Source organism: Ursus americanus, chromosome X (assembly GCF_024610735.1).
Source record: "Ursus americanus isolate L20-20 chromosome X, mUrsAme1.1.p, whole genome shotgun sequence".
Lineage (NCBI taxonomy): Eukaryota > Metazoa > Chordata > Mammalia > Carnivora > Ursidae > Ursus > Ursus americanus.
The window spans coordinates 111,448,126-111,464,593 of record NC_142164.1 but is presented as its reverse complement, the minus strand read 5'-3'; the positions used below and the strand labels follow the sequence as shown (position 1 = coordinate 111,464,593).

Genomic DNA, 16,468 nt, shown 5'->3' with positions numbered 1-16,468 from the left:
CTACCACCTTTCAGTTGGACAGCATTTCTTTGCCACTGAGGAGAAAAAGCATCCATAGTAGCACTTCTACTTGAAGTTTGAAGGGGCGAGGGGTTAACTAGGAAGGGCAGAAGAGGGGCCCATCGCAGAACAGAGGAAAGGCCTTTGCCTGCGGCACCGAGGTTACCTGAGTGACGCAACGCTCTCCCGCATGGCTGGACTTCCAGTGAAACGGTGCATTCAAAAGGAAAATGCAAGTTCTGAGAGGGGGCCTGGGGAGAGGCCCACAGGAAACTTGAAAGCTTGCTCATGAGGAAATATGGTGTGGACACATGAGGCTACTGAGTTTTACTAAATCTAAAGAGCCTTCGGACAGGTAGATATACTTTGACTGATGCATTTGAGAAGGAAATGCATGTCCCCTAGCCTGCCTCCTCACCCCCATCTGAAAACCATACTTGATTTTCGGGCTAGCTTTAGGAAGCCTTCTTTCTCACCCGAACAGCATGATTTCAGTCGAGCACTAAGTGCTAAGGACAGGGCTCTGACTCAGCTGGAAGACACGTGACAGAAAGGGAGAGGAAAGTTATAAATTCCATCTTGCCTTGTTTGGGGTTTGTGCTCGGTCTGTTCATTCTCTGTACAAAAGAAACTGGTTGTGGAGGAAGGAGGGCAGGAACCTGGATGGTAACACCATCCTTTTCCTTCCTTCCTTTTCTTCTGGAGTTCTACCTACAGATGTTGGGGGAGAGGGGTTGGTCAACTCTGAATTTCCCAGATCACATAGAAGCTACCAGATGAACTCAGGACTCCTCCGTCCTGCTGGGAGGATCCCAGTGAGGTTGTATCCATTATAACCCAGTCTCAAGATGGTACCAGTCTACAAGTATCTTCCACCTCAATATATTTCCTTTTTCCTGGATATCGTAGAGTAATTTTGGGTGCATACACAATACACCAGTAAGGGTAAATTTCAACAGTAGTTTTCATTTCAAAGAAACCACAATAGTGATTCCTTTTGTTTTAGTTTTTAAACCCAAGTCACCAGTCCATGGATATTAGATCAGATTTCATAAAAGCCTGAATCTGTCGATGTTCCTACCTTATCATTTTGGATCAGGTAAAAATGTAAAATATTGAATGGATATAATGTATACGTTTTAAGAAGCAGAATAATTCATACAATGATATAAGAAATTTACATCTCAAAAATTCATTTTAAAGTGGTACTCCTAAAAAGTAGATCGATGTAACAATGATAATAGCAAATACGTTTCTCCCTTTTTGCATAAGCATTATGCTTGTTCAGCTTTTAAGAAAAAAACTGATAGGAAGTAGTAAATCTACAGTATTTGATTCCTGTAAGTAAACTTGTTTTCTCTGGAAGGAAGATGGGGTAATTTGGAGTAGATATTTTCGAAAATTTTTTTTATTAAAACAGCATGGTGGATATGTCTTTCCATACAAAATTATCAGAAGAAAACATTCAATTTAAATGGAATAAAACAACACTCCTCCTACCTCCTGGAAATATGTGAATGCAATTGACCAAGTTAAAACATACTTTTCTATGCTTTGCAGACTATCTGTGGTAGGCAACCAAATGTTGCCGTTCAGGGCTGACTGAAACCATAATTAAGATGAGCAAAAATTACAAATATATTGTATGTTTGCACAGTTAATTTGGCTCTGCAAAAAAATTTAATTGATAAGCTGCATACAGATTCCAAAGTGTAATATTTGCACATAAATGTAAAACCCGAAAGAGTTAGTTTGTGAAAGAAATGCCACACAAGGGGCGCCTGGGTGGCTCAGTCGTTAAGCATCTGCCTTCGGCCCAGGGTGTGATCCCGGGGTCCTGGGATCGAGCCCCGCATCGGGCTCCCTGCTCCGCTGGGAGCCTGCTTCTTCCTCTCCCACTCCCCCTGCTTGTGCTCCCTCTCTCGCTGGCTGTCTCTCTCTCTCTCTCTCTGTCAAATAAATAAATAAAATCTTTAAAAAAAAAAGAAAGAAATGCCACACAATGTTTCATATCCCAAAAAAAATCAGGATAATGAAAGATGTCATCGTGGAGTGACCCTTTTAATTCAGACTAGACGGCAATTCTTTCCCAAGTAATTTCAAAGCTGCTGGGGCCTTCTGGAATTCCAAGGGCTTCACCATAAAAGTCTTCTGGAAGCATCTAAATATTTCTGACAAAGGTATTGGGGAGCGGTGCGTAAAGCTCCCGGGGAGGTAGGAAAGACAGAGACAGGTCATCGATACGCTTTAACACTACCTCCTGTTAAAGCTTCACACGTATGTCTCATATACTATGGTTAGTTCGTAGAGGCAAGGAGGAGCACCCCGTCCAACTTACGTGTGGTCTCCCCATGGCACCTACTATGGTATGTGCTCGGTCTAGGAGCTCAAAAGATATTTACAGCAGCAGATTTAATTTCGAGGGGATTATACAGATTCCTTGCCTGTATCAGCCCACCAGTCAGAACAACAGGCATTAAGATTGAGAGGCCGATAAAAGGAGGGGAATTGAAACACTCAGCTGCTTAGCAGAAGCCCTTCCTTCCCCCGAGTGGAGTGTTCATGCGCCTCTCCACGCTACCACCCACTGCCGTCATCACTCGGGGCCCAAGAGTAAACTCCCTACGTCAACGACATCCACTGCACAGCAATGGCAACTAAAACATAGTCTTTCTGCTAAGACCTGTTGACATGGCTGAGCTCTGGGGCTACGGCAGTGAAAAAGACAAGATCCTATTCTCAGCTTAGTTGGATGAAGGGAAATAAGGGGATTAAAAAATAATCACAAAAATTATTTATGGCATTTGTGACAAAGGCTACAAAGGAAATATGCAAGGGCATCTGGAACCTCGAACAGGGCATTTTCTAAAGCTGCAAGAGGTTTCTTAGCCCAAATAGAAGAGTGCTAGAGAGTTCTGTCCCCCTTGAGGCAAGCTTCCAAAGCAATGCACCAGCCTCACCTTCTACCTTCCATCATTCACGGAAAAGGCAATTCTGAGCCTTATTCTATACGATCCCTCGGAGGACCCATGGTGGGGCTGAGCCTCAGGTGTTTAACAGTGGTCTTAATGATTGGTTAACATGCCCGTTAGCAGATTTTCTTCTATGTCTTACTGCTCATTTCTTCTACAATACCTCCTAGGATAGTTGCCAGATAACATACAGAACACGCAGGGTTCTCAGGTTTTTTTATTATTATTAAAAATACTTAAAAAGTATTATTTATATGAAATGCAAATTTAACGAGGCATTTTATATTTTTATTTGCTAAATCTGACAACCTTAACCTGGGAACATTTCCCAAATAAACTCCCTCTTTCTCGAGTTCTTGTTTCAGGCTCTATTTTGAGAGGAACACAAACTAAGACAAGCACCAGCATCCAAAGAAAAGTCAGCAAAAGAAATGGATTGGCCAGGAATCCAGGATAAAACACAGAAGACTGATGTTCTGGAAGCCAAATGGAGTTTGTTTCAGGGAGGTATGGCTAGCATTTGCCAGGATGTGTCAATGATGGCGGGCAGTGTCAAAATGCAAAGCACTTTTCACGGATTATCTCGTTTTCTCCCACACGACCCTGTGGGGTAGGTAATGTTCTTACCCTCCCTTTTCGCTGAGAGAGCCAAAGTGCAAGGAGGTTAACGTTTGGCCCAAGTCATAGAGTTGTACAAAAAAGCCATTCTGGTCCCCCTGTTCTAAGCCTGATCTAACCCCTGCACTCTGCTCCTAGCTGTCCCCAGAGCCTTCATTAAGATCTCATGCCTCCGGCCTTGAGCACTTTACTCACAGTACTAAGTACGTCACTCAGGGGAATATGGAAGCAACATGACTTGCAATTAAGAGTGTAATTAAGAATAGTCAGAAATAGGGGAAGATGGCAGAGCAGAAGGACTCTAATCTTGCCTTGTCCCACGGATACACCTAGGCGACACCCACATCAGTGTAAACAAACCAGAAAATTACCCGAAGATTGGCAAAACAGACTCTCCACAGCTAGCCGTAGAGAGGAGGCCACATTGAAAATGGTAGGAAGGACAGAGACGCGGTCAGGAACCAAAGTAACTTGTGAGATCAGCCACAAAAGGGAGGGACACCACAGGCACAGAGAAGGGAGAGAAGCAGACACCACACCAGGCACCCCAGACACAGAGGATCGACACTGGGAAGACAAATCCCCATAACATTTGGTTTTGAAAACCAGAGGGGCTTAACTTCACGAGCTTTCACAATCAGTGGGGCTCAGCATTGGGAAACTTTAAAAATCAGCAGAATCAACCCAGGGAATGCCAGAGGGCAAGAGGAAGCTGAGCCCCCACCTTTAAAAAGAACATCACAATCAACGCCGCTGAGATTCAGCATAGAAGCAGCAGTCTGAAAAATGACTGGGGTATAACGGGAAGATTTCTTTACTAATCTCAGAACATGTGCAGAAGGGGAAGAGATCGTTAGGAGACTTCTGCGTGAACAAAAGAGCTGGCTGGTGCAGGACCCAATGCCACTGCTCTCCACCCAGCTTTGCTAAGAGCACACGTCCCCACCTCTAGTGGATGTGTCCTGTCCAACCTGTCCCACTACGCAGGGGTTCTTCCAAGGTGGTTCGAGGTCTCCCACAAGCAGACCAGTGCATACCTTGCTAACAGCACACGTTCCATCCTAGGCTCTCTTGCAGATCCACCCCATCTAACCTGCCCCACTTGGTAAGAGTCCATCCAAAGCAGTGCCAAGAGCATGGCACTGTGCAAGCAGCCCCAAGAGTGGCCAGCACCCCTCCAAAGTGACCCTTGTCCTTAGGAAGAGGGGAAGATAACCACACACACCAGTTAGACTGCAGCCCCAGCGGTGGACTGGGGACAGACATCTGATCTGACTGCTAGCACCACCCATCAACAAAAACTTCACAAGGGGCGGCACGAAGAGACAGCCCAGTACTTGGGGGTCATGGCAACCCCAACGGGCTGGGGGCAGACATCTGAGATGACTGCAGGATTTTCCCACCAATGAGAGTCTCTCAAGGTACAACGCAGGGAGAGCGCACTGCAGTTCTGTGCAACCACTGTTCTTGTAAACATCTGGTCCGACCCAACTCAAGCCCAAGGTGGGCCCACACTAGCTCCTTAAGAGCACAGGGACCAAATCTCTGTCAAATAAATGAATAAAATCTTTTTTGAAAAAACATAAAACAGAGAAAGGACTCAAATCAGAGTGAAATCAGAAATGAGACTCAAATCAAAATCAGAAATGAGAGAAGAAATAACAACCACCACCACAGAAATACAAGCAATTATAAGACAGTATTATGAAAAATTATACGCCAAGAAGCTGAACAACCTAGAAGAAATGTATACATTCCTAGAAACATATGACACCCCAAAGCTGAGTCAGAAAGAAATAGATAATTGGCACAGGCTCATTACCAGCTATGAAACTGAATCAGTATATTAAAAAAATCCCAACAAACCAAACTACAGGACCAGGGAAATAACAAGAAAAGAGATTTTCCCCTAGAGCTTCCAGAGGAAGCTCAGCCCTGCTGACGTTTTGGCTTAAGCCCAGTGAGGCTCATTTGGGACTAGTTCTAGAACGTTTCCATCAGCCCAAAAAAACCCCACATACCCATTATTTTACATTACATTTTTATCAAATCTACAAAACAAGGCATAGTTATAGAGGCCTAGCTTATATTTCTGCTCCTTTTCCCATCTCTTTCTTATGGGTAACATACTTTTAAAAAGTTTTTGTTTTGCTTTTATTTTTCTTATTATAAACAAATATGTGTATTCTTATCTTTAGTTAGTAGAACATTGTATATACCTTTTATACCTTGCTTTTTTTCACTTGGTAACATGTCCTGGCCATCATTCCGAAGTCATATCTCAGATAAACCACATTCCTTTTCACAGCTGTACTGTCCTCTGCTGTGTGGTCCATCCTAGTTCATTCCACCAACCTCCTAATGATGGGCATTTGGGTATTCCTACTCTTTTGCTATTATAAATAGAGCTGCAACGAACAGTCTTGTGCACATATATTTTCATATTTTTGCTGGTGTGCACATGAGATAGATTCTCAGAAGTGGGGTTGCTGGGGAAAACCTAGTTAAACAACATAAACAGCATAAAACTAATACTCTTATCACAGCTACTTTATTTTTAGATACATGCTCAATTTTCTTTTGAGATCTTACTGAAAGGAAGCTTTTGATGGACAAATAATCAATATCTAAAGAGAGAGCATTTGAATATTAGTTTCAAATCATAGCAAAATGTGGGGTTACACTGTTCTATATTAAAACAGGGTGATGCTCATTAGTGATGGTGCCGGCCTCCCCAAAAATGGCCTATCGCTTAAGGTATGGGTGTCGAATATTCCAAGGACATTGTGGATTTGACTTGTTCTTTCTGGAAAAGAGAGGATGTCCTGGTATGGGGCGTTAATCTTAGGTTCTAATAGCATTTCTATCCTCTCCAAACGTACCACTTAAATAAAATATGAGCTTTCTTCATTTCTGATCTATTCTTGTGAATGCTCAACTTGTTAGCCTGCCTCTTCACACTATTTTTTTAAAAGTAGAAAACATCTCATTCCTTTAAAACTCTCAGATACACAACTGTGCAGACAGCAAAAGTGCCAAAATCATGTATTATTCAGATGACATTCAAAGGGACACTACACCAAAATAATTCTACCAGCCCATGAATTAGTGGAGCAAACGCACCTTTGAGCAACATGCATATTTACTAGTTTCTCTGAGAACGCTTTGTGTTTATTCCTCACCCTTACGAACAACAGCTAGAAGCTCTTGCACATCACATGGTTTATTCTCATAATCTCCCTGTAGAAGTTTGGCAGGTGAGAATTATAACACTGAAATTTCCCAAATGGAGACAGACAAATGCCCACTATGTCTACCTCATAGGACAGATTAGATTTCAACTTCCTTGTGATGATCGAGACTCTGCCAACAGCTTAAGAAAAAAGAAACAATTCCCCCACCTTCCTGCTTTTCTCATCTCTCCCCCACAAAGCTGATATTCGAATGCCTACAAGCTTTCTGTGTCGTCCCAGGCACAGTGGTTAGCGGTGGATCATCTTCTGTCCATCCAAACGTTGATAGGCTATGAGAAGTCATTTTACTAGTGTAATTAGTTTTTTTTAATGTATTTGAAGCCAACACTTTAGCCTGAATTATTGCATTCAAAGCATGCTAACTAGAAGGCAAGGAATCTTGTAGTTAAAAGAAAGGGCTTGGAGTCTGTCCAACAGACTGGAATTGAATTCTATCAATGTCGATGAGTCCCTGCCAAATTACCCGAACTCTCTGAGTATCATTGCCGCAGGCATAAATCAGGGCTAACAGTACCCGCTTCCTAGAATTGAATGATACAATCCAAGAGCGAGCAATATATGTAGAAGTCTTAACTCTAGGTATCATACTTGGTAAGCACTGAACGTGTGAGAGTGTTTCATATTGTTATTCGTATTTGTAATTTGCAGACCCGAGAGTTAAAGTAGTTTAAAGAATTTGGTTATTCCTGCTACGCAGTGAAGAGTTAACCTTACCCAAAAGGAGGTTTGGCCTTTGTTCTTGGCTACTGGGAGGGGATAGCTAGGCCTTTGGAAAACATGCCTCATTGGAACATCTTTTTTTGCCTGGAACCTTGGCCAACAGACAGTGTAATAATGTGATTTACGATGGGAGCTTCGGACCATGAGGTATCAGTATGTGATCAAACCTCAATAAAAACTCCAGACCCCAAAGCTCGGGTGAGCTTCCCTGGCTGGTGATACTCCATATATATTTTCACACATTAATGCTGGGAAAGTAACACTGCCCATGACTCCATGGGGAGAGGGCAATGGAAGCTCTACATTTGGCACATTTCCTGATCTCTGTACTATGCAATTTAAAACCACAATGAAATATCACCTCACACCCATTAGGATGGCTGTTTCAAAAAAAAAACCAAAAACAAAAACAAAAGAGGGGTGCCTGGGTGGCTCAATCAGTTAAGCATCCAACCCTGATTTCAGCTCAGGTCTTGATCTCAAGCCCCGCACCTAGCATGGAGCCTACTTTAAAAAAAAAAAAAAAGACAACAAATATTGGCAAGGATATGGAGAAATCGGAACACCTGCAAACTGTCAATAGGAATGGGAAACAGTAGAGAGATTCCTCAAAAATTTAAAAAATAGAACTGCCATGTGATCCAGAAATCCCACCTCTGGGATTCTCTGGGTATTCATCCAAAAGAATTGAAATCAGGGTCTCAAGGAGATATTAACACTCTCACGTTCATTGCAGCACTGTTCACAAGAGCCAAGAGACAGAAACAAACTAAATGCTCATTGAGTCCTGAATAGATAAATAAATGTGGTATACACATCCAACGGAATATTATTCAACCTTTAAAAAGAAAAAATTCTGCAATATGTGACAACACGCAGGAGCCTTGAGGACATTATGCTGAGTGAAGTAAGCCAGTCCCAGAAGGAGAGAAACTGCATGATTTCACTTATATGAGGTATATAAAATAATCAGACTCACAGAGAATGGAATGAATGGTGGTCGTCTGCAGCTGGGGGGAAACGAGAGGTTGTTAATCAGCAGAAAGCTTCAGTGATGCAAGATGAGTAAGTTCTAGAGATCTGCTGTACGTTATGCCTGTAGTTAGCCATACCAAACTGAGGGCAGATGTCCTATTAAGTGTTCTTACCATAGTACAATTTTTTAAAAAAATTATAGAAACACGTTGTTTCAATGAGCAACTATGCATTCTTACCCGTTCGTTATCAGATTCTATCTTGTCATTTTCTTTGAGCTTTTTCACAGTTCTGTAAAAAGTAGTTAAGAGATACCAATGAAAATTATTTTTATAGACATGCAAATTCCGTCCTGATTGAGATCTGACTTCTTTGTCCCTTGTGGAAACACCAGTTTTGCGTCCACTTACACATTCAATTAAACATTTCTTTGTTGCATATAAATGTGTGCTCTTCTGACTTTTACTTCAAACTGGTTTTAATATCTGCAGTTTCCTAATGAATTAATTAAATGAAATCTTTAGCCCATGTTCGTTTTTATATATGTATAAGAGTCATGATTTTACTTTTTTCTGAAAAGTATCTTTTAACACAGAGTATTTGGGGGGGTACCCCTAAAGGTGAATGATTATCATTCTTATTGGTGGCGACATGCAGCAGCCTTAAGGTGTGTTGATTGGGAAAAAATCAGAACTATGACTTTAACAAAATAGTGTGACTTGTTAAAGCAGAAATTTACTGATTATAGCTGGCAGGCATCCATTTTTAATTTTTGGTAACAATTCCCAACATTTTCTTCGGTGAGCACCCTTTCACGATTCCAAGTCCCTTGAGGTTTATGTAAAGGTGAGTCCACCCCAGCTCTCGAGGTGAACATGGGCCCCAGGTTTAAGCCAGAGAGAGAACAGAGTAGACTGGTTTATATTTGGGGCTGAAGCAAAACGACTCAAATTTGACTTTCCATTCTACCACTTATTAGCTCGGGGACATAGTCTTTCTATGTCTCATTTTCTTCCTGAGCAAAATAGACCCCAAAAAATTATTCCTATCACATGGGAAAAGTACTTGGAACCATGCCTGACACACACTAAGTACTCAATAAATATTAATGTTCATTATTCTTCCACGATCATGCCCATACCGTTTGCTTCAGGGATGAGCCCATGACCAAGTTAAGCCAGTAAGAATGAGGGGTAAGACTTCTGTCAAAACTTTTGGAGAGGACTCCTTCCTGCTGATCTTAAAACAGGAGAATGTGGTTCTGAACACTATGACTTGATCACGGTGGGGGACTGAACATCAGCCCATACAAGGAAGAACAGATTGAAGAGACAGATATAAAAGGAGCAACTCCTAGTGATTAGCTGACCCTGAAGCCAAAATGCCCCTTGCACTTTTCATTTGCATGAGTCAGTTTAGTCCCTTTTTGGTTCTAAGCCAGTGTGAGTTGGTTTTCCGTTACTGCAATCAAAAAGTCCTAGCTGATTCAGGAGTCAAAGATGAAATGTCTTTGGGACCAGAGAGCAAAATATTTTCTAGTGTCCCTCAAACTGCAATAGCAAAATGATTAATTGCATGCAAAGCCTAGTCCATTTATCACTTCCCATTGCTGGGGAGTGCAGGAGGGAAAGAGACTGTATTAATGACCCAACAGGAAATCCAATTCTCAATTTAGGATAATTTGAGAAAATCTGTTTACAAAGAGATTATTTACAAAGTTGTGGAGGAGGTGTCAAAGGACCACAAAGCATAAGCAGAGCACAGGTCTGGGTGCAGGGCAGCCTACAACACTCTTAGGTCTACAGGGAGGAGGTGAGATTAAGAATACAGAAAGCTGAGGGGCGCCTGGGTGGCTCAGTCGGTTAAGCGTCTGCCTTTACCTCAGGTCATGATCCCAGAGTCCTGGGATCAAGCCCCGCATCAGGATTCCTGCTCAGCGGGGAGTCTGTTTCTCCCTCTCCCTCTGCCCTCTCCTCTGCTCATGCGCTCTCTCTCAAATTAACAAATAAAATCTTTAAAAAACAAGAATAAAGAAAGCTGAGTGTCATGCAGAAAAAGCCACCTAAGGAAGAACACTGACCTTCAGTGGAAGTCTAGGAAGAAGCCAGGGAGGAAAAACCCAGATTTCACTCTCCCCCCCTCCTCCAGCCTCTCTCAGGGCTCCTCATCGGCTAAATTGGAAGAAAGATGGCAGAAAGCAGAAAAGAAAAGGGGGGAATGTGGATCTGGAGAGACAATGGGAAAGATTCCAGCCCAAGGATCCTGGTGAAGCTGTGATGATTCAGGTTCTCTCAACAACTCGAAAACACCTTTAAGTTCTACCATATTTGATTCTATAGTAAGATTTCCCGATGAGTTCAGTGAAACCGCCAATTTGGGTGGGGAGCCTATAGGGATCATGTTTCGGGCTAAGCACACCCTAGAAAACAATGATGCCCTTGAAGTTGCTCCAAGAGAAGCAGTGATAATAAAAACAACTTCAGGGTGCCTGCCTGGCCCAGGTGGCTAAACATCTGACGCTTGGTTTTGGCGAAGATTGTGATCTCGGGGTCATGAGATTGAGCCCTGCATTGGGCTCTGAACTCAGCATGGAGTTGGCTTAGGATTCTCTCTCCTCCCCCCCCCTTAGCCCCTCCCGCTCATGCTCTCTCTCTCTCTCAAACAAATAAATTGAAAAAATAACTTCCGTAAATGAAAAGTTTTATCACTGAAAACGTTTTGTAAAGAGACTGGTTCAATTAAATATGGTATCTATGCAACGTTGAACACCATGAGCCATGTGAGAGATTGGGATGAATTTATGAACTGATGAGACTCTCTCTAAAGTATGTTGCTGTGTGTAAAACGAGCTACAGAACAACGTATATACAGTTTGGCTCCTGCGGGTCCAAACAAGGAATAGAAAAGAATTCTATATATTTTCACTACATTTTGTTTGTTCTACTGGAAGTTTTTAGTATAAAGTATTACAACTTCCACAAACAAAAAAAAGGATGAAAAACTTTTTAAAAAACTAGAGGCTGACGACAACTAACTACATCATTAAAAGATCATTTCTAGATCGATGCTTTTCAAATATAAATGTTGATATAAGTTGCCTGGGTATCTTGCTAAAACGCAGGTTCTGATTCAGTAGATCTCAGATGCGACCTGAAATGTCACATTTCTGCCAAGCTTCCATGTGACACTGATACCTCTGATCCGTAGATCGCACGTTAAAGAGCAAGGTTCCAGACCAAGCATCGGCACAATCTTATTCTGTAAAGGGCCAGATGGTAAATACTTTAGGCTTTGCAGACTACGGAGTCTTTGTCACCATTCTGCTCTTGCAGCACGAAAGCAGCTGCAAATAATATGTAAACAAAGCGGTAGAAGCCTGATTTGGCCCATAGGCCATCGTTTGTTAAACACCATGCTAGACTATTAATAATAGCAATAAAGTGTTTATTGTGTGGCAGGTTCTCCACAAAATGCCTGTTATGGTTTAAACTGTGTCTTCCCTAAAATAGGTGTTGAGTTCCTACTCCTGATACCTATGAATGTGACCTCATTTAGAAATAGGGTCTAAAAAAATTTTTTTAATTAAAATTTAAAAAATTTTAAGAAAGAAATAGGGTCTAAAAGGCCTAATCCAATATGACTGGTTTCCTCATAAGAGGAGGAAACGTCGGACACAGACAGAGACAGAAGATGGCCACGTGAAGACAGAGATGGAGATGGGAGTTACCACAAGCCAAAGAATGCCTGAGGCAACCAGGAACTAGAGGAGGCAAAGAAGCCTCCTTTTCTAGAAGCTTGAGAAGGAGCACGGACCTGTCAATACTTTAATTTCAGACTTCAGGCCTCCAGAACTGTGAAAGAATAAATTTCTATTGCCTTAAGCCCGTCAGTTTGTGGTACTTTGTTACGGCAACCCTAGGGAACTGAGACAGTGCCTACCACAAATTATTTAAGGCTTACAACGGCCCTGAAAGTCATGTACTGTTATTATCCCTGTCTCAAAGATGAAGAAACTGAGACTTAGGGAGGTTAATTCACTCCCGGAGGGCAGGACTGCCATTTGAACCTCCTTCAATTCAAGAAGGACTACCATGTTTCTTTTTAATTAGGCAAGACGTTATTATGGAAGATACAAAGCTGAATAAGATATAGTGCCCGCCCTTGAAGACTTCCGGGTGACCTCATGGGGTAGGTAAGAGAGAAAGCGTGAACTGTTTCACAAAGGGGAGCAACCTTTCCAGGGTCATGCAGTTTACTGGAGAATTACAGTTAAGATGGAGAACTCAGGTCTTCTAACTACCAGCCCAGTTCTCTTTCCCTTGTCTCTCAAACATGAGTGAGGTAGTGACCACCGTTTTCTTCCTTAAAAATTCTTAGGGGATGCCCTAGTTTTATTCGACATAAATTTATTTATGCAGTTACGTGTTTATGTGTTTATGATTTATCATACACAAATGAAAACTAGGATCAATTAACTCCCCTGTCCCACAGTGGAAGAGTGACTGCTACATAAATTAGAACTAGGATTAAAAAAAACCTAGGATCAACTGTTTATCTTTAATGATTCTGCTCAGTTTAAACAACCTTGCGGACAACCTTTTTACCCTATTTACCATTCTTCAGCAGAGCACTGTCTAACAGAGATATACAAGCCCATAGGTTATTCTTAAATTTGTAGTAATTGTGTTGAAAAGGAGTAAAAGGAAATGGGTAAGATTAATTTTAATGATAATATCCAAAATAATATTATTTTAACATGTATTCCATATAATCAATTATTAATGAGATATTTTACACTTTTTTCCTAAATATGACTTTAAAATCTGGCACATCTCATTTGGAATTAGCCACATTTCAAGTGCTTGATACTCACATATAACTGGGGGTATCAAACTGAACAGCATGGCTTCCGTAAGTCCTCTTGGCCCAAAAGTCGAGATCCACCATCTTGGATCTGAACAGTTCTCACCATCTTGATCAATACCTCTGGGTCCAAACCACCATTCTCTCTCCCCTAGATCATTTTGAAAGCCTCATAGTTGGTCTCTTTCACTGAACTCTTAGCTCAATATATTCTAATCATACTACAATAAGCTCTAATCCTTAAAGATCAATTGGAAATGGTTTCAAGATCCTTCCCTGTTTTTCAACCAGCCTGTGGCTGAGAACTAGAGTATATAATCTTTTTTTTTTAAAGATTTTATTTATTTATGTGACAGACAGACAGCCAGCGAGAGAGGGAACACAGCAGGGGAGAGGGAGAGGAAGAAGCAAGCTCCCAGCCGAGGAGCCCGATGCGGGACTTGATCCTGGAACGCCAGGATCACGCCCTGAGCCGAAGGCAGACGCTTAACGACTGCGCTACCCAGGCGCCCCTAGCGCATATAATCTAAAACATAAAAGCCTCACCATGGATGACAAGACCCGTATTACCTGGCCCCTGACTACTGCTCTGATTCAATTTCCTACCAGTCTCTCCTTTATTTTCTCAGCTTCATGCTCTCCTTCCTCTGTTTCCCAAGAAAGCCAAGGTTACACTTCAGGGTTCTTACACTTGCGTGTATTACAGGACAGTTTTCAAGCAAAGGTAAAATCATGACTCTCATATAGGTGTAAAATGAACAGGTGCTCCAGATTATACTGAACTTATTATCAATGAGGAAACTAGGAATATGTTACCAATTCAAATGAGGATCCCAAAGACAGACACATTAATAGATCAGGGATGTTGAAATGAATGTGCACATGGAGGCAAAATTAGCCTCTTCCTCGGTAGGGGAGGACAGGGACTTGAACCTCCAAGAGAAAGAATTTATTACATGTCTACAGACCAGTGTTATTTTGCATTCCTATCAGTTACCTGTAACGTACTGAATTGTTCAAAAACTCAAAGGCAATAAAAGGCACAGAGTCCCCATAGAATCAGAATCAAATAACATGGAAGGGTATGCTTCAAACTAGGATTTCTCGTCTTCTGTACCATTGACATGGGCTGGATAACTCTTGGTTGGGGTAGGCGGGACTGTCCTGTACGCTGTGACATGTTGAACAGCATCCCTGGCCTCTACTCACAAGATGCTAACAGCACCCTCCACCTAAACTTGTGACAACCAAAAATGTCTCCAGGTATTACCAGATGTCATGGCGGAGGGAGGAGGGTGAAATTCACCCCCGGCTGAAAGTCATTTTCCAGTGAAACACACATTCTCCCCTACTCTCTAACGGGAACATTTCTCTCCTATATCCTTTCTTGGCTCTCTTCCTCACTTTATTCAAGTCTTTGCTCAAATGTCACCTCCTTCCAGAGGTCTCTCTTGTCACCCTGTCTGAAATAGGGCCCATCGCCCCTTTGCCCTCTGCTTTACTCTTCTACCCAGCACATTTCTTTCTCTTAAAGTGTTCCTGTTTATTGCTTGGCTTCCTCACTCTAAAACATAAGTCTGTGAGGCTAGAAACTTTGTCCGGTTTCACTGTTGACATTTCCCAAGTTCTTAGTACAATGCCTAGCACAGAGTAGGCTCTCTGGAAATGTTTGTTGGATTAACGAATCAACCAATGCATGATAGAAGCAAGACAAATTCACATGCCCCAAAAAGCTCCTAGAAAGAACAAATTAAAAATATAAAAACATAAATGTAATAGATATATGGAGCCTTTTCTTTTCGCTGAAGTCAAATAGCCACCTGAAACATGAATAAGGAGTCAACTCCCAGGGTGCTAACGCTTTGGAGTTGGGCCCTCCTCTCCTTCCATGTGACTTGTGAGGATTGTTACAGCAAAATTCCTCAAACAAATTAATCTGAGTACATCAAGGTTTATTACTTATTAACAAAGGAACTAGCAGATGGAGAATGCCAGTTTGAAAAAATGGGGTGCACAGACATAGGTTCTAAATGGGGGACTGATTTCACACACAGCTCAGTTGCTAAGTGACGCCACTGGTTTCTTTCCTAGAGTGCTCACCTTATCACAGCCCCAAACTGGCCGTTCCTTTACCATGCGGCGGAGGCTCATATTTAGGGCATAGGGTCTTTAGGACTGTCGTTCCCTAATTGCTAGACGTGTGTGATTAGTCAGAAATAACAGGCAATATGGACAAGACATAAACAATAAGCCAACTATCTGTGACTGGACGCGCCAAGTAACAAGGTTGTGTCCCCTGACAGAGAGGCAATTAGCATAATGGCACCAAAAGGTACCAAGCAAAAGCCAACCAGTGGAGACAAGGAAGCCCTGCTTCCTTCTTCCACACAGCTATTAGCAGACTTGTCCAGCAACCCAAGACACTGAATACTCAGTTTGCTTAATTCTCAATTTGAGGTTAAACTTTTTCTGTTAGGATTCACTAAATTTTCCACCGTGCATCACCACACACTGGGATGTAATCAGCCTTTATTCAAGTGTAATTGATTTATGTTAAGTCTCTGTTTTGGCTCATTAGTCTAGGACAACTGAAATTGGCATTAAAACATTGTCAAGATTAGGTTACTAATGGTGCCTCCTTTTACTAATTCAAAGCACATTAGTTCACCTCTCTGTGCAAACCTTATTTTCAAAAGGGAGATAACAATAAATTTGCCTCACTGCATTTCCATAGCTACCAAAATAAAATGGTAACTCGAAACAGTCAAGAACTCAACACATTTCTTAAAGGTGATTATCCTGATAATCCATATAGTGCCTACATTAACGTTAAGATTATCACCAAAAATAAGGCCTGAGTTTAATAAGTTATTACCAAGAACTTAACTCCCCTGAGAGGCCAATATTAGAACCCGAGACACCGACGAACCCCAACTTGAGAAATACTGTTCTTTACCAAAACGCAATGCCGTGAATGTAGTGCTGACAGGTAGACCCAAAGGCGAAAGTCTATAATGACAGTAAGCTTCATAAAAAGATGGAACCTAGAATTTTTTTCTAAGGTTT

General features: G+C 41.8%; 1 pseudogene across 1 annotated transcript in view; it reads right to left on the bottom strand.

The window, feature by feature from the left end:
* The window catches only part of LOC148107008 (beta-hexosaminidase subunit beta pseudogene), a 290,730-nt pseudogene that overhangs the window by 123,247 nt on the left and 151,015 nt on the right, over nt 1-16,468 (bottom strand). The window contains exon 3 of the transcript XR_015723400.1: nt 8,779-8,830. The product of XR_015723400.1 is annotated as a beta-hexosaminidase subunit beta pseudogene (transcript). The remainder of the gene's footprint in view (nt 1-8,778; nt 8,831-16,468) is intronic.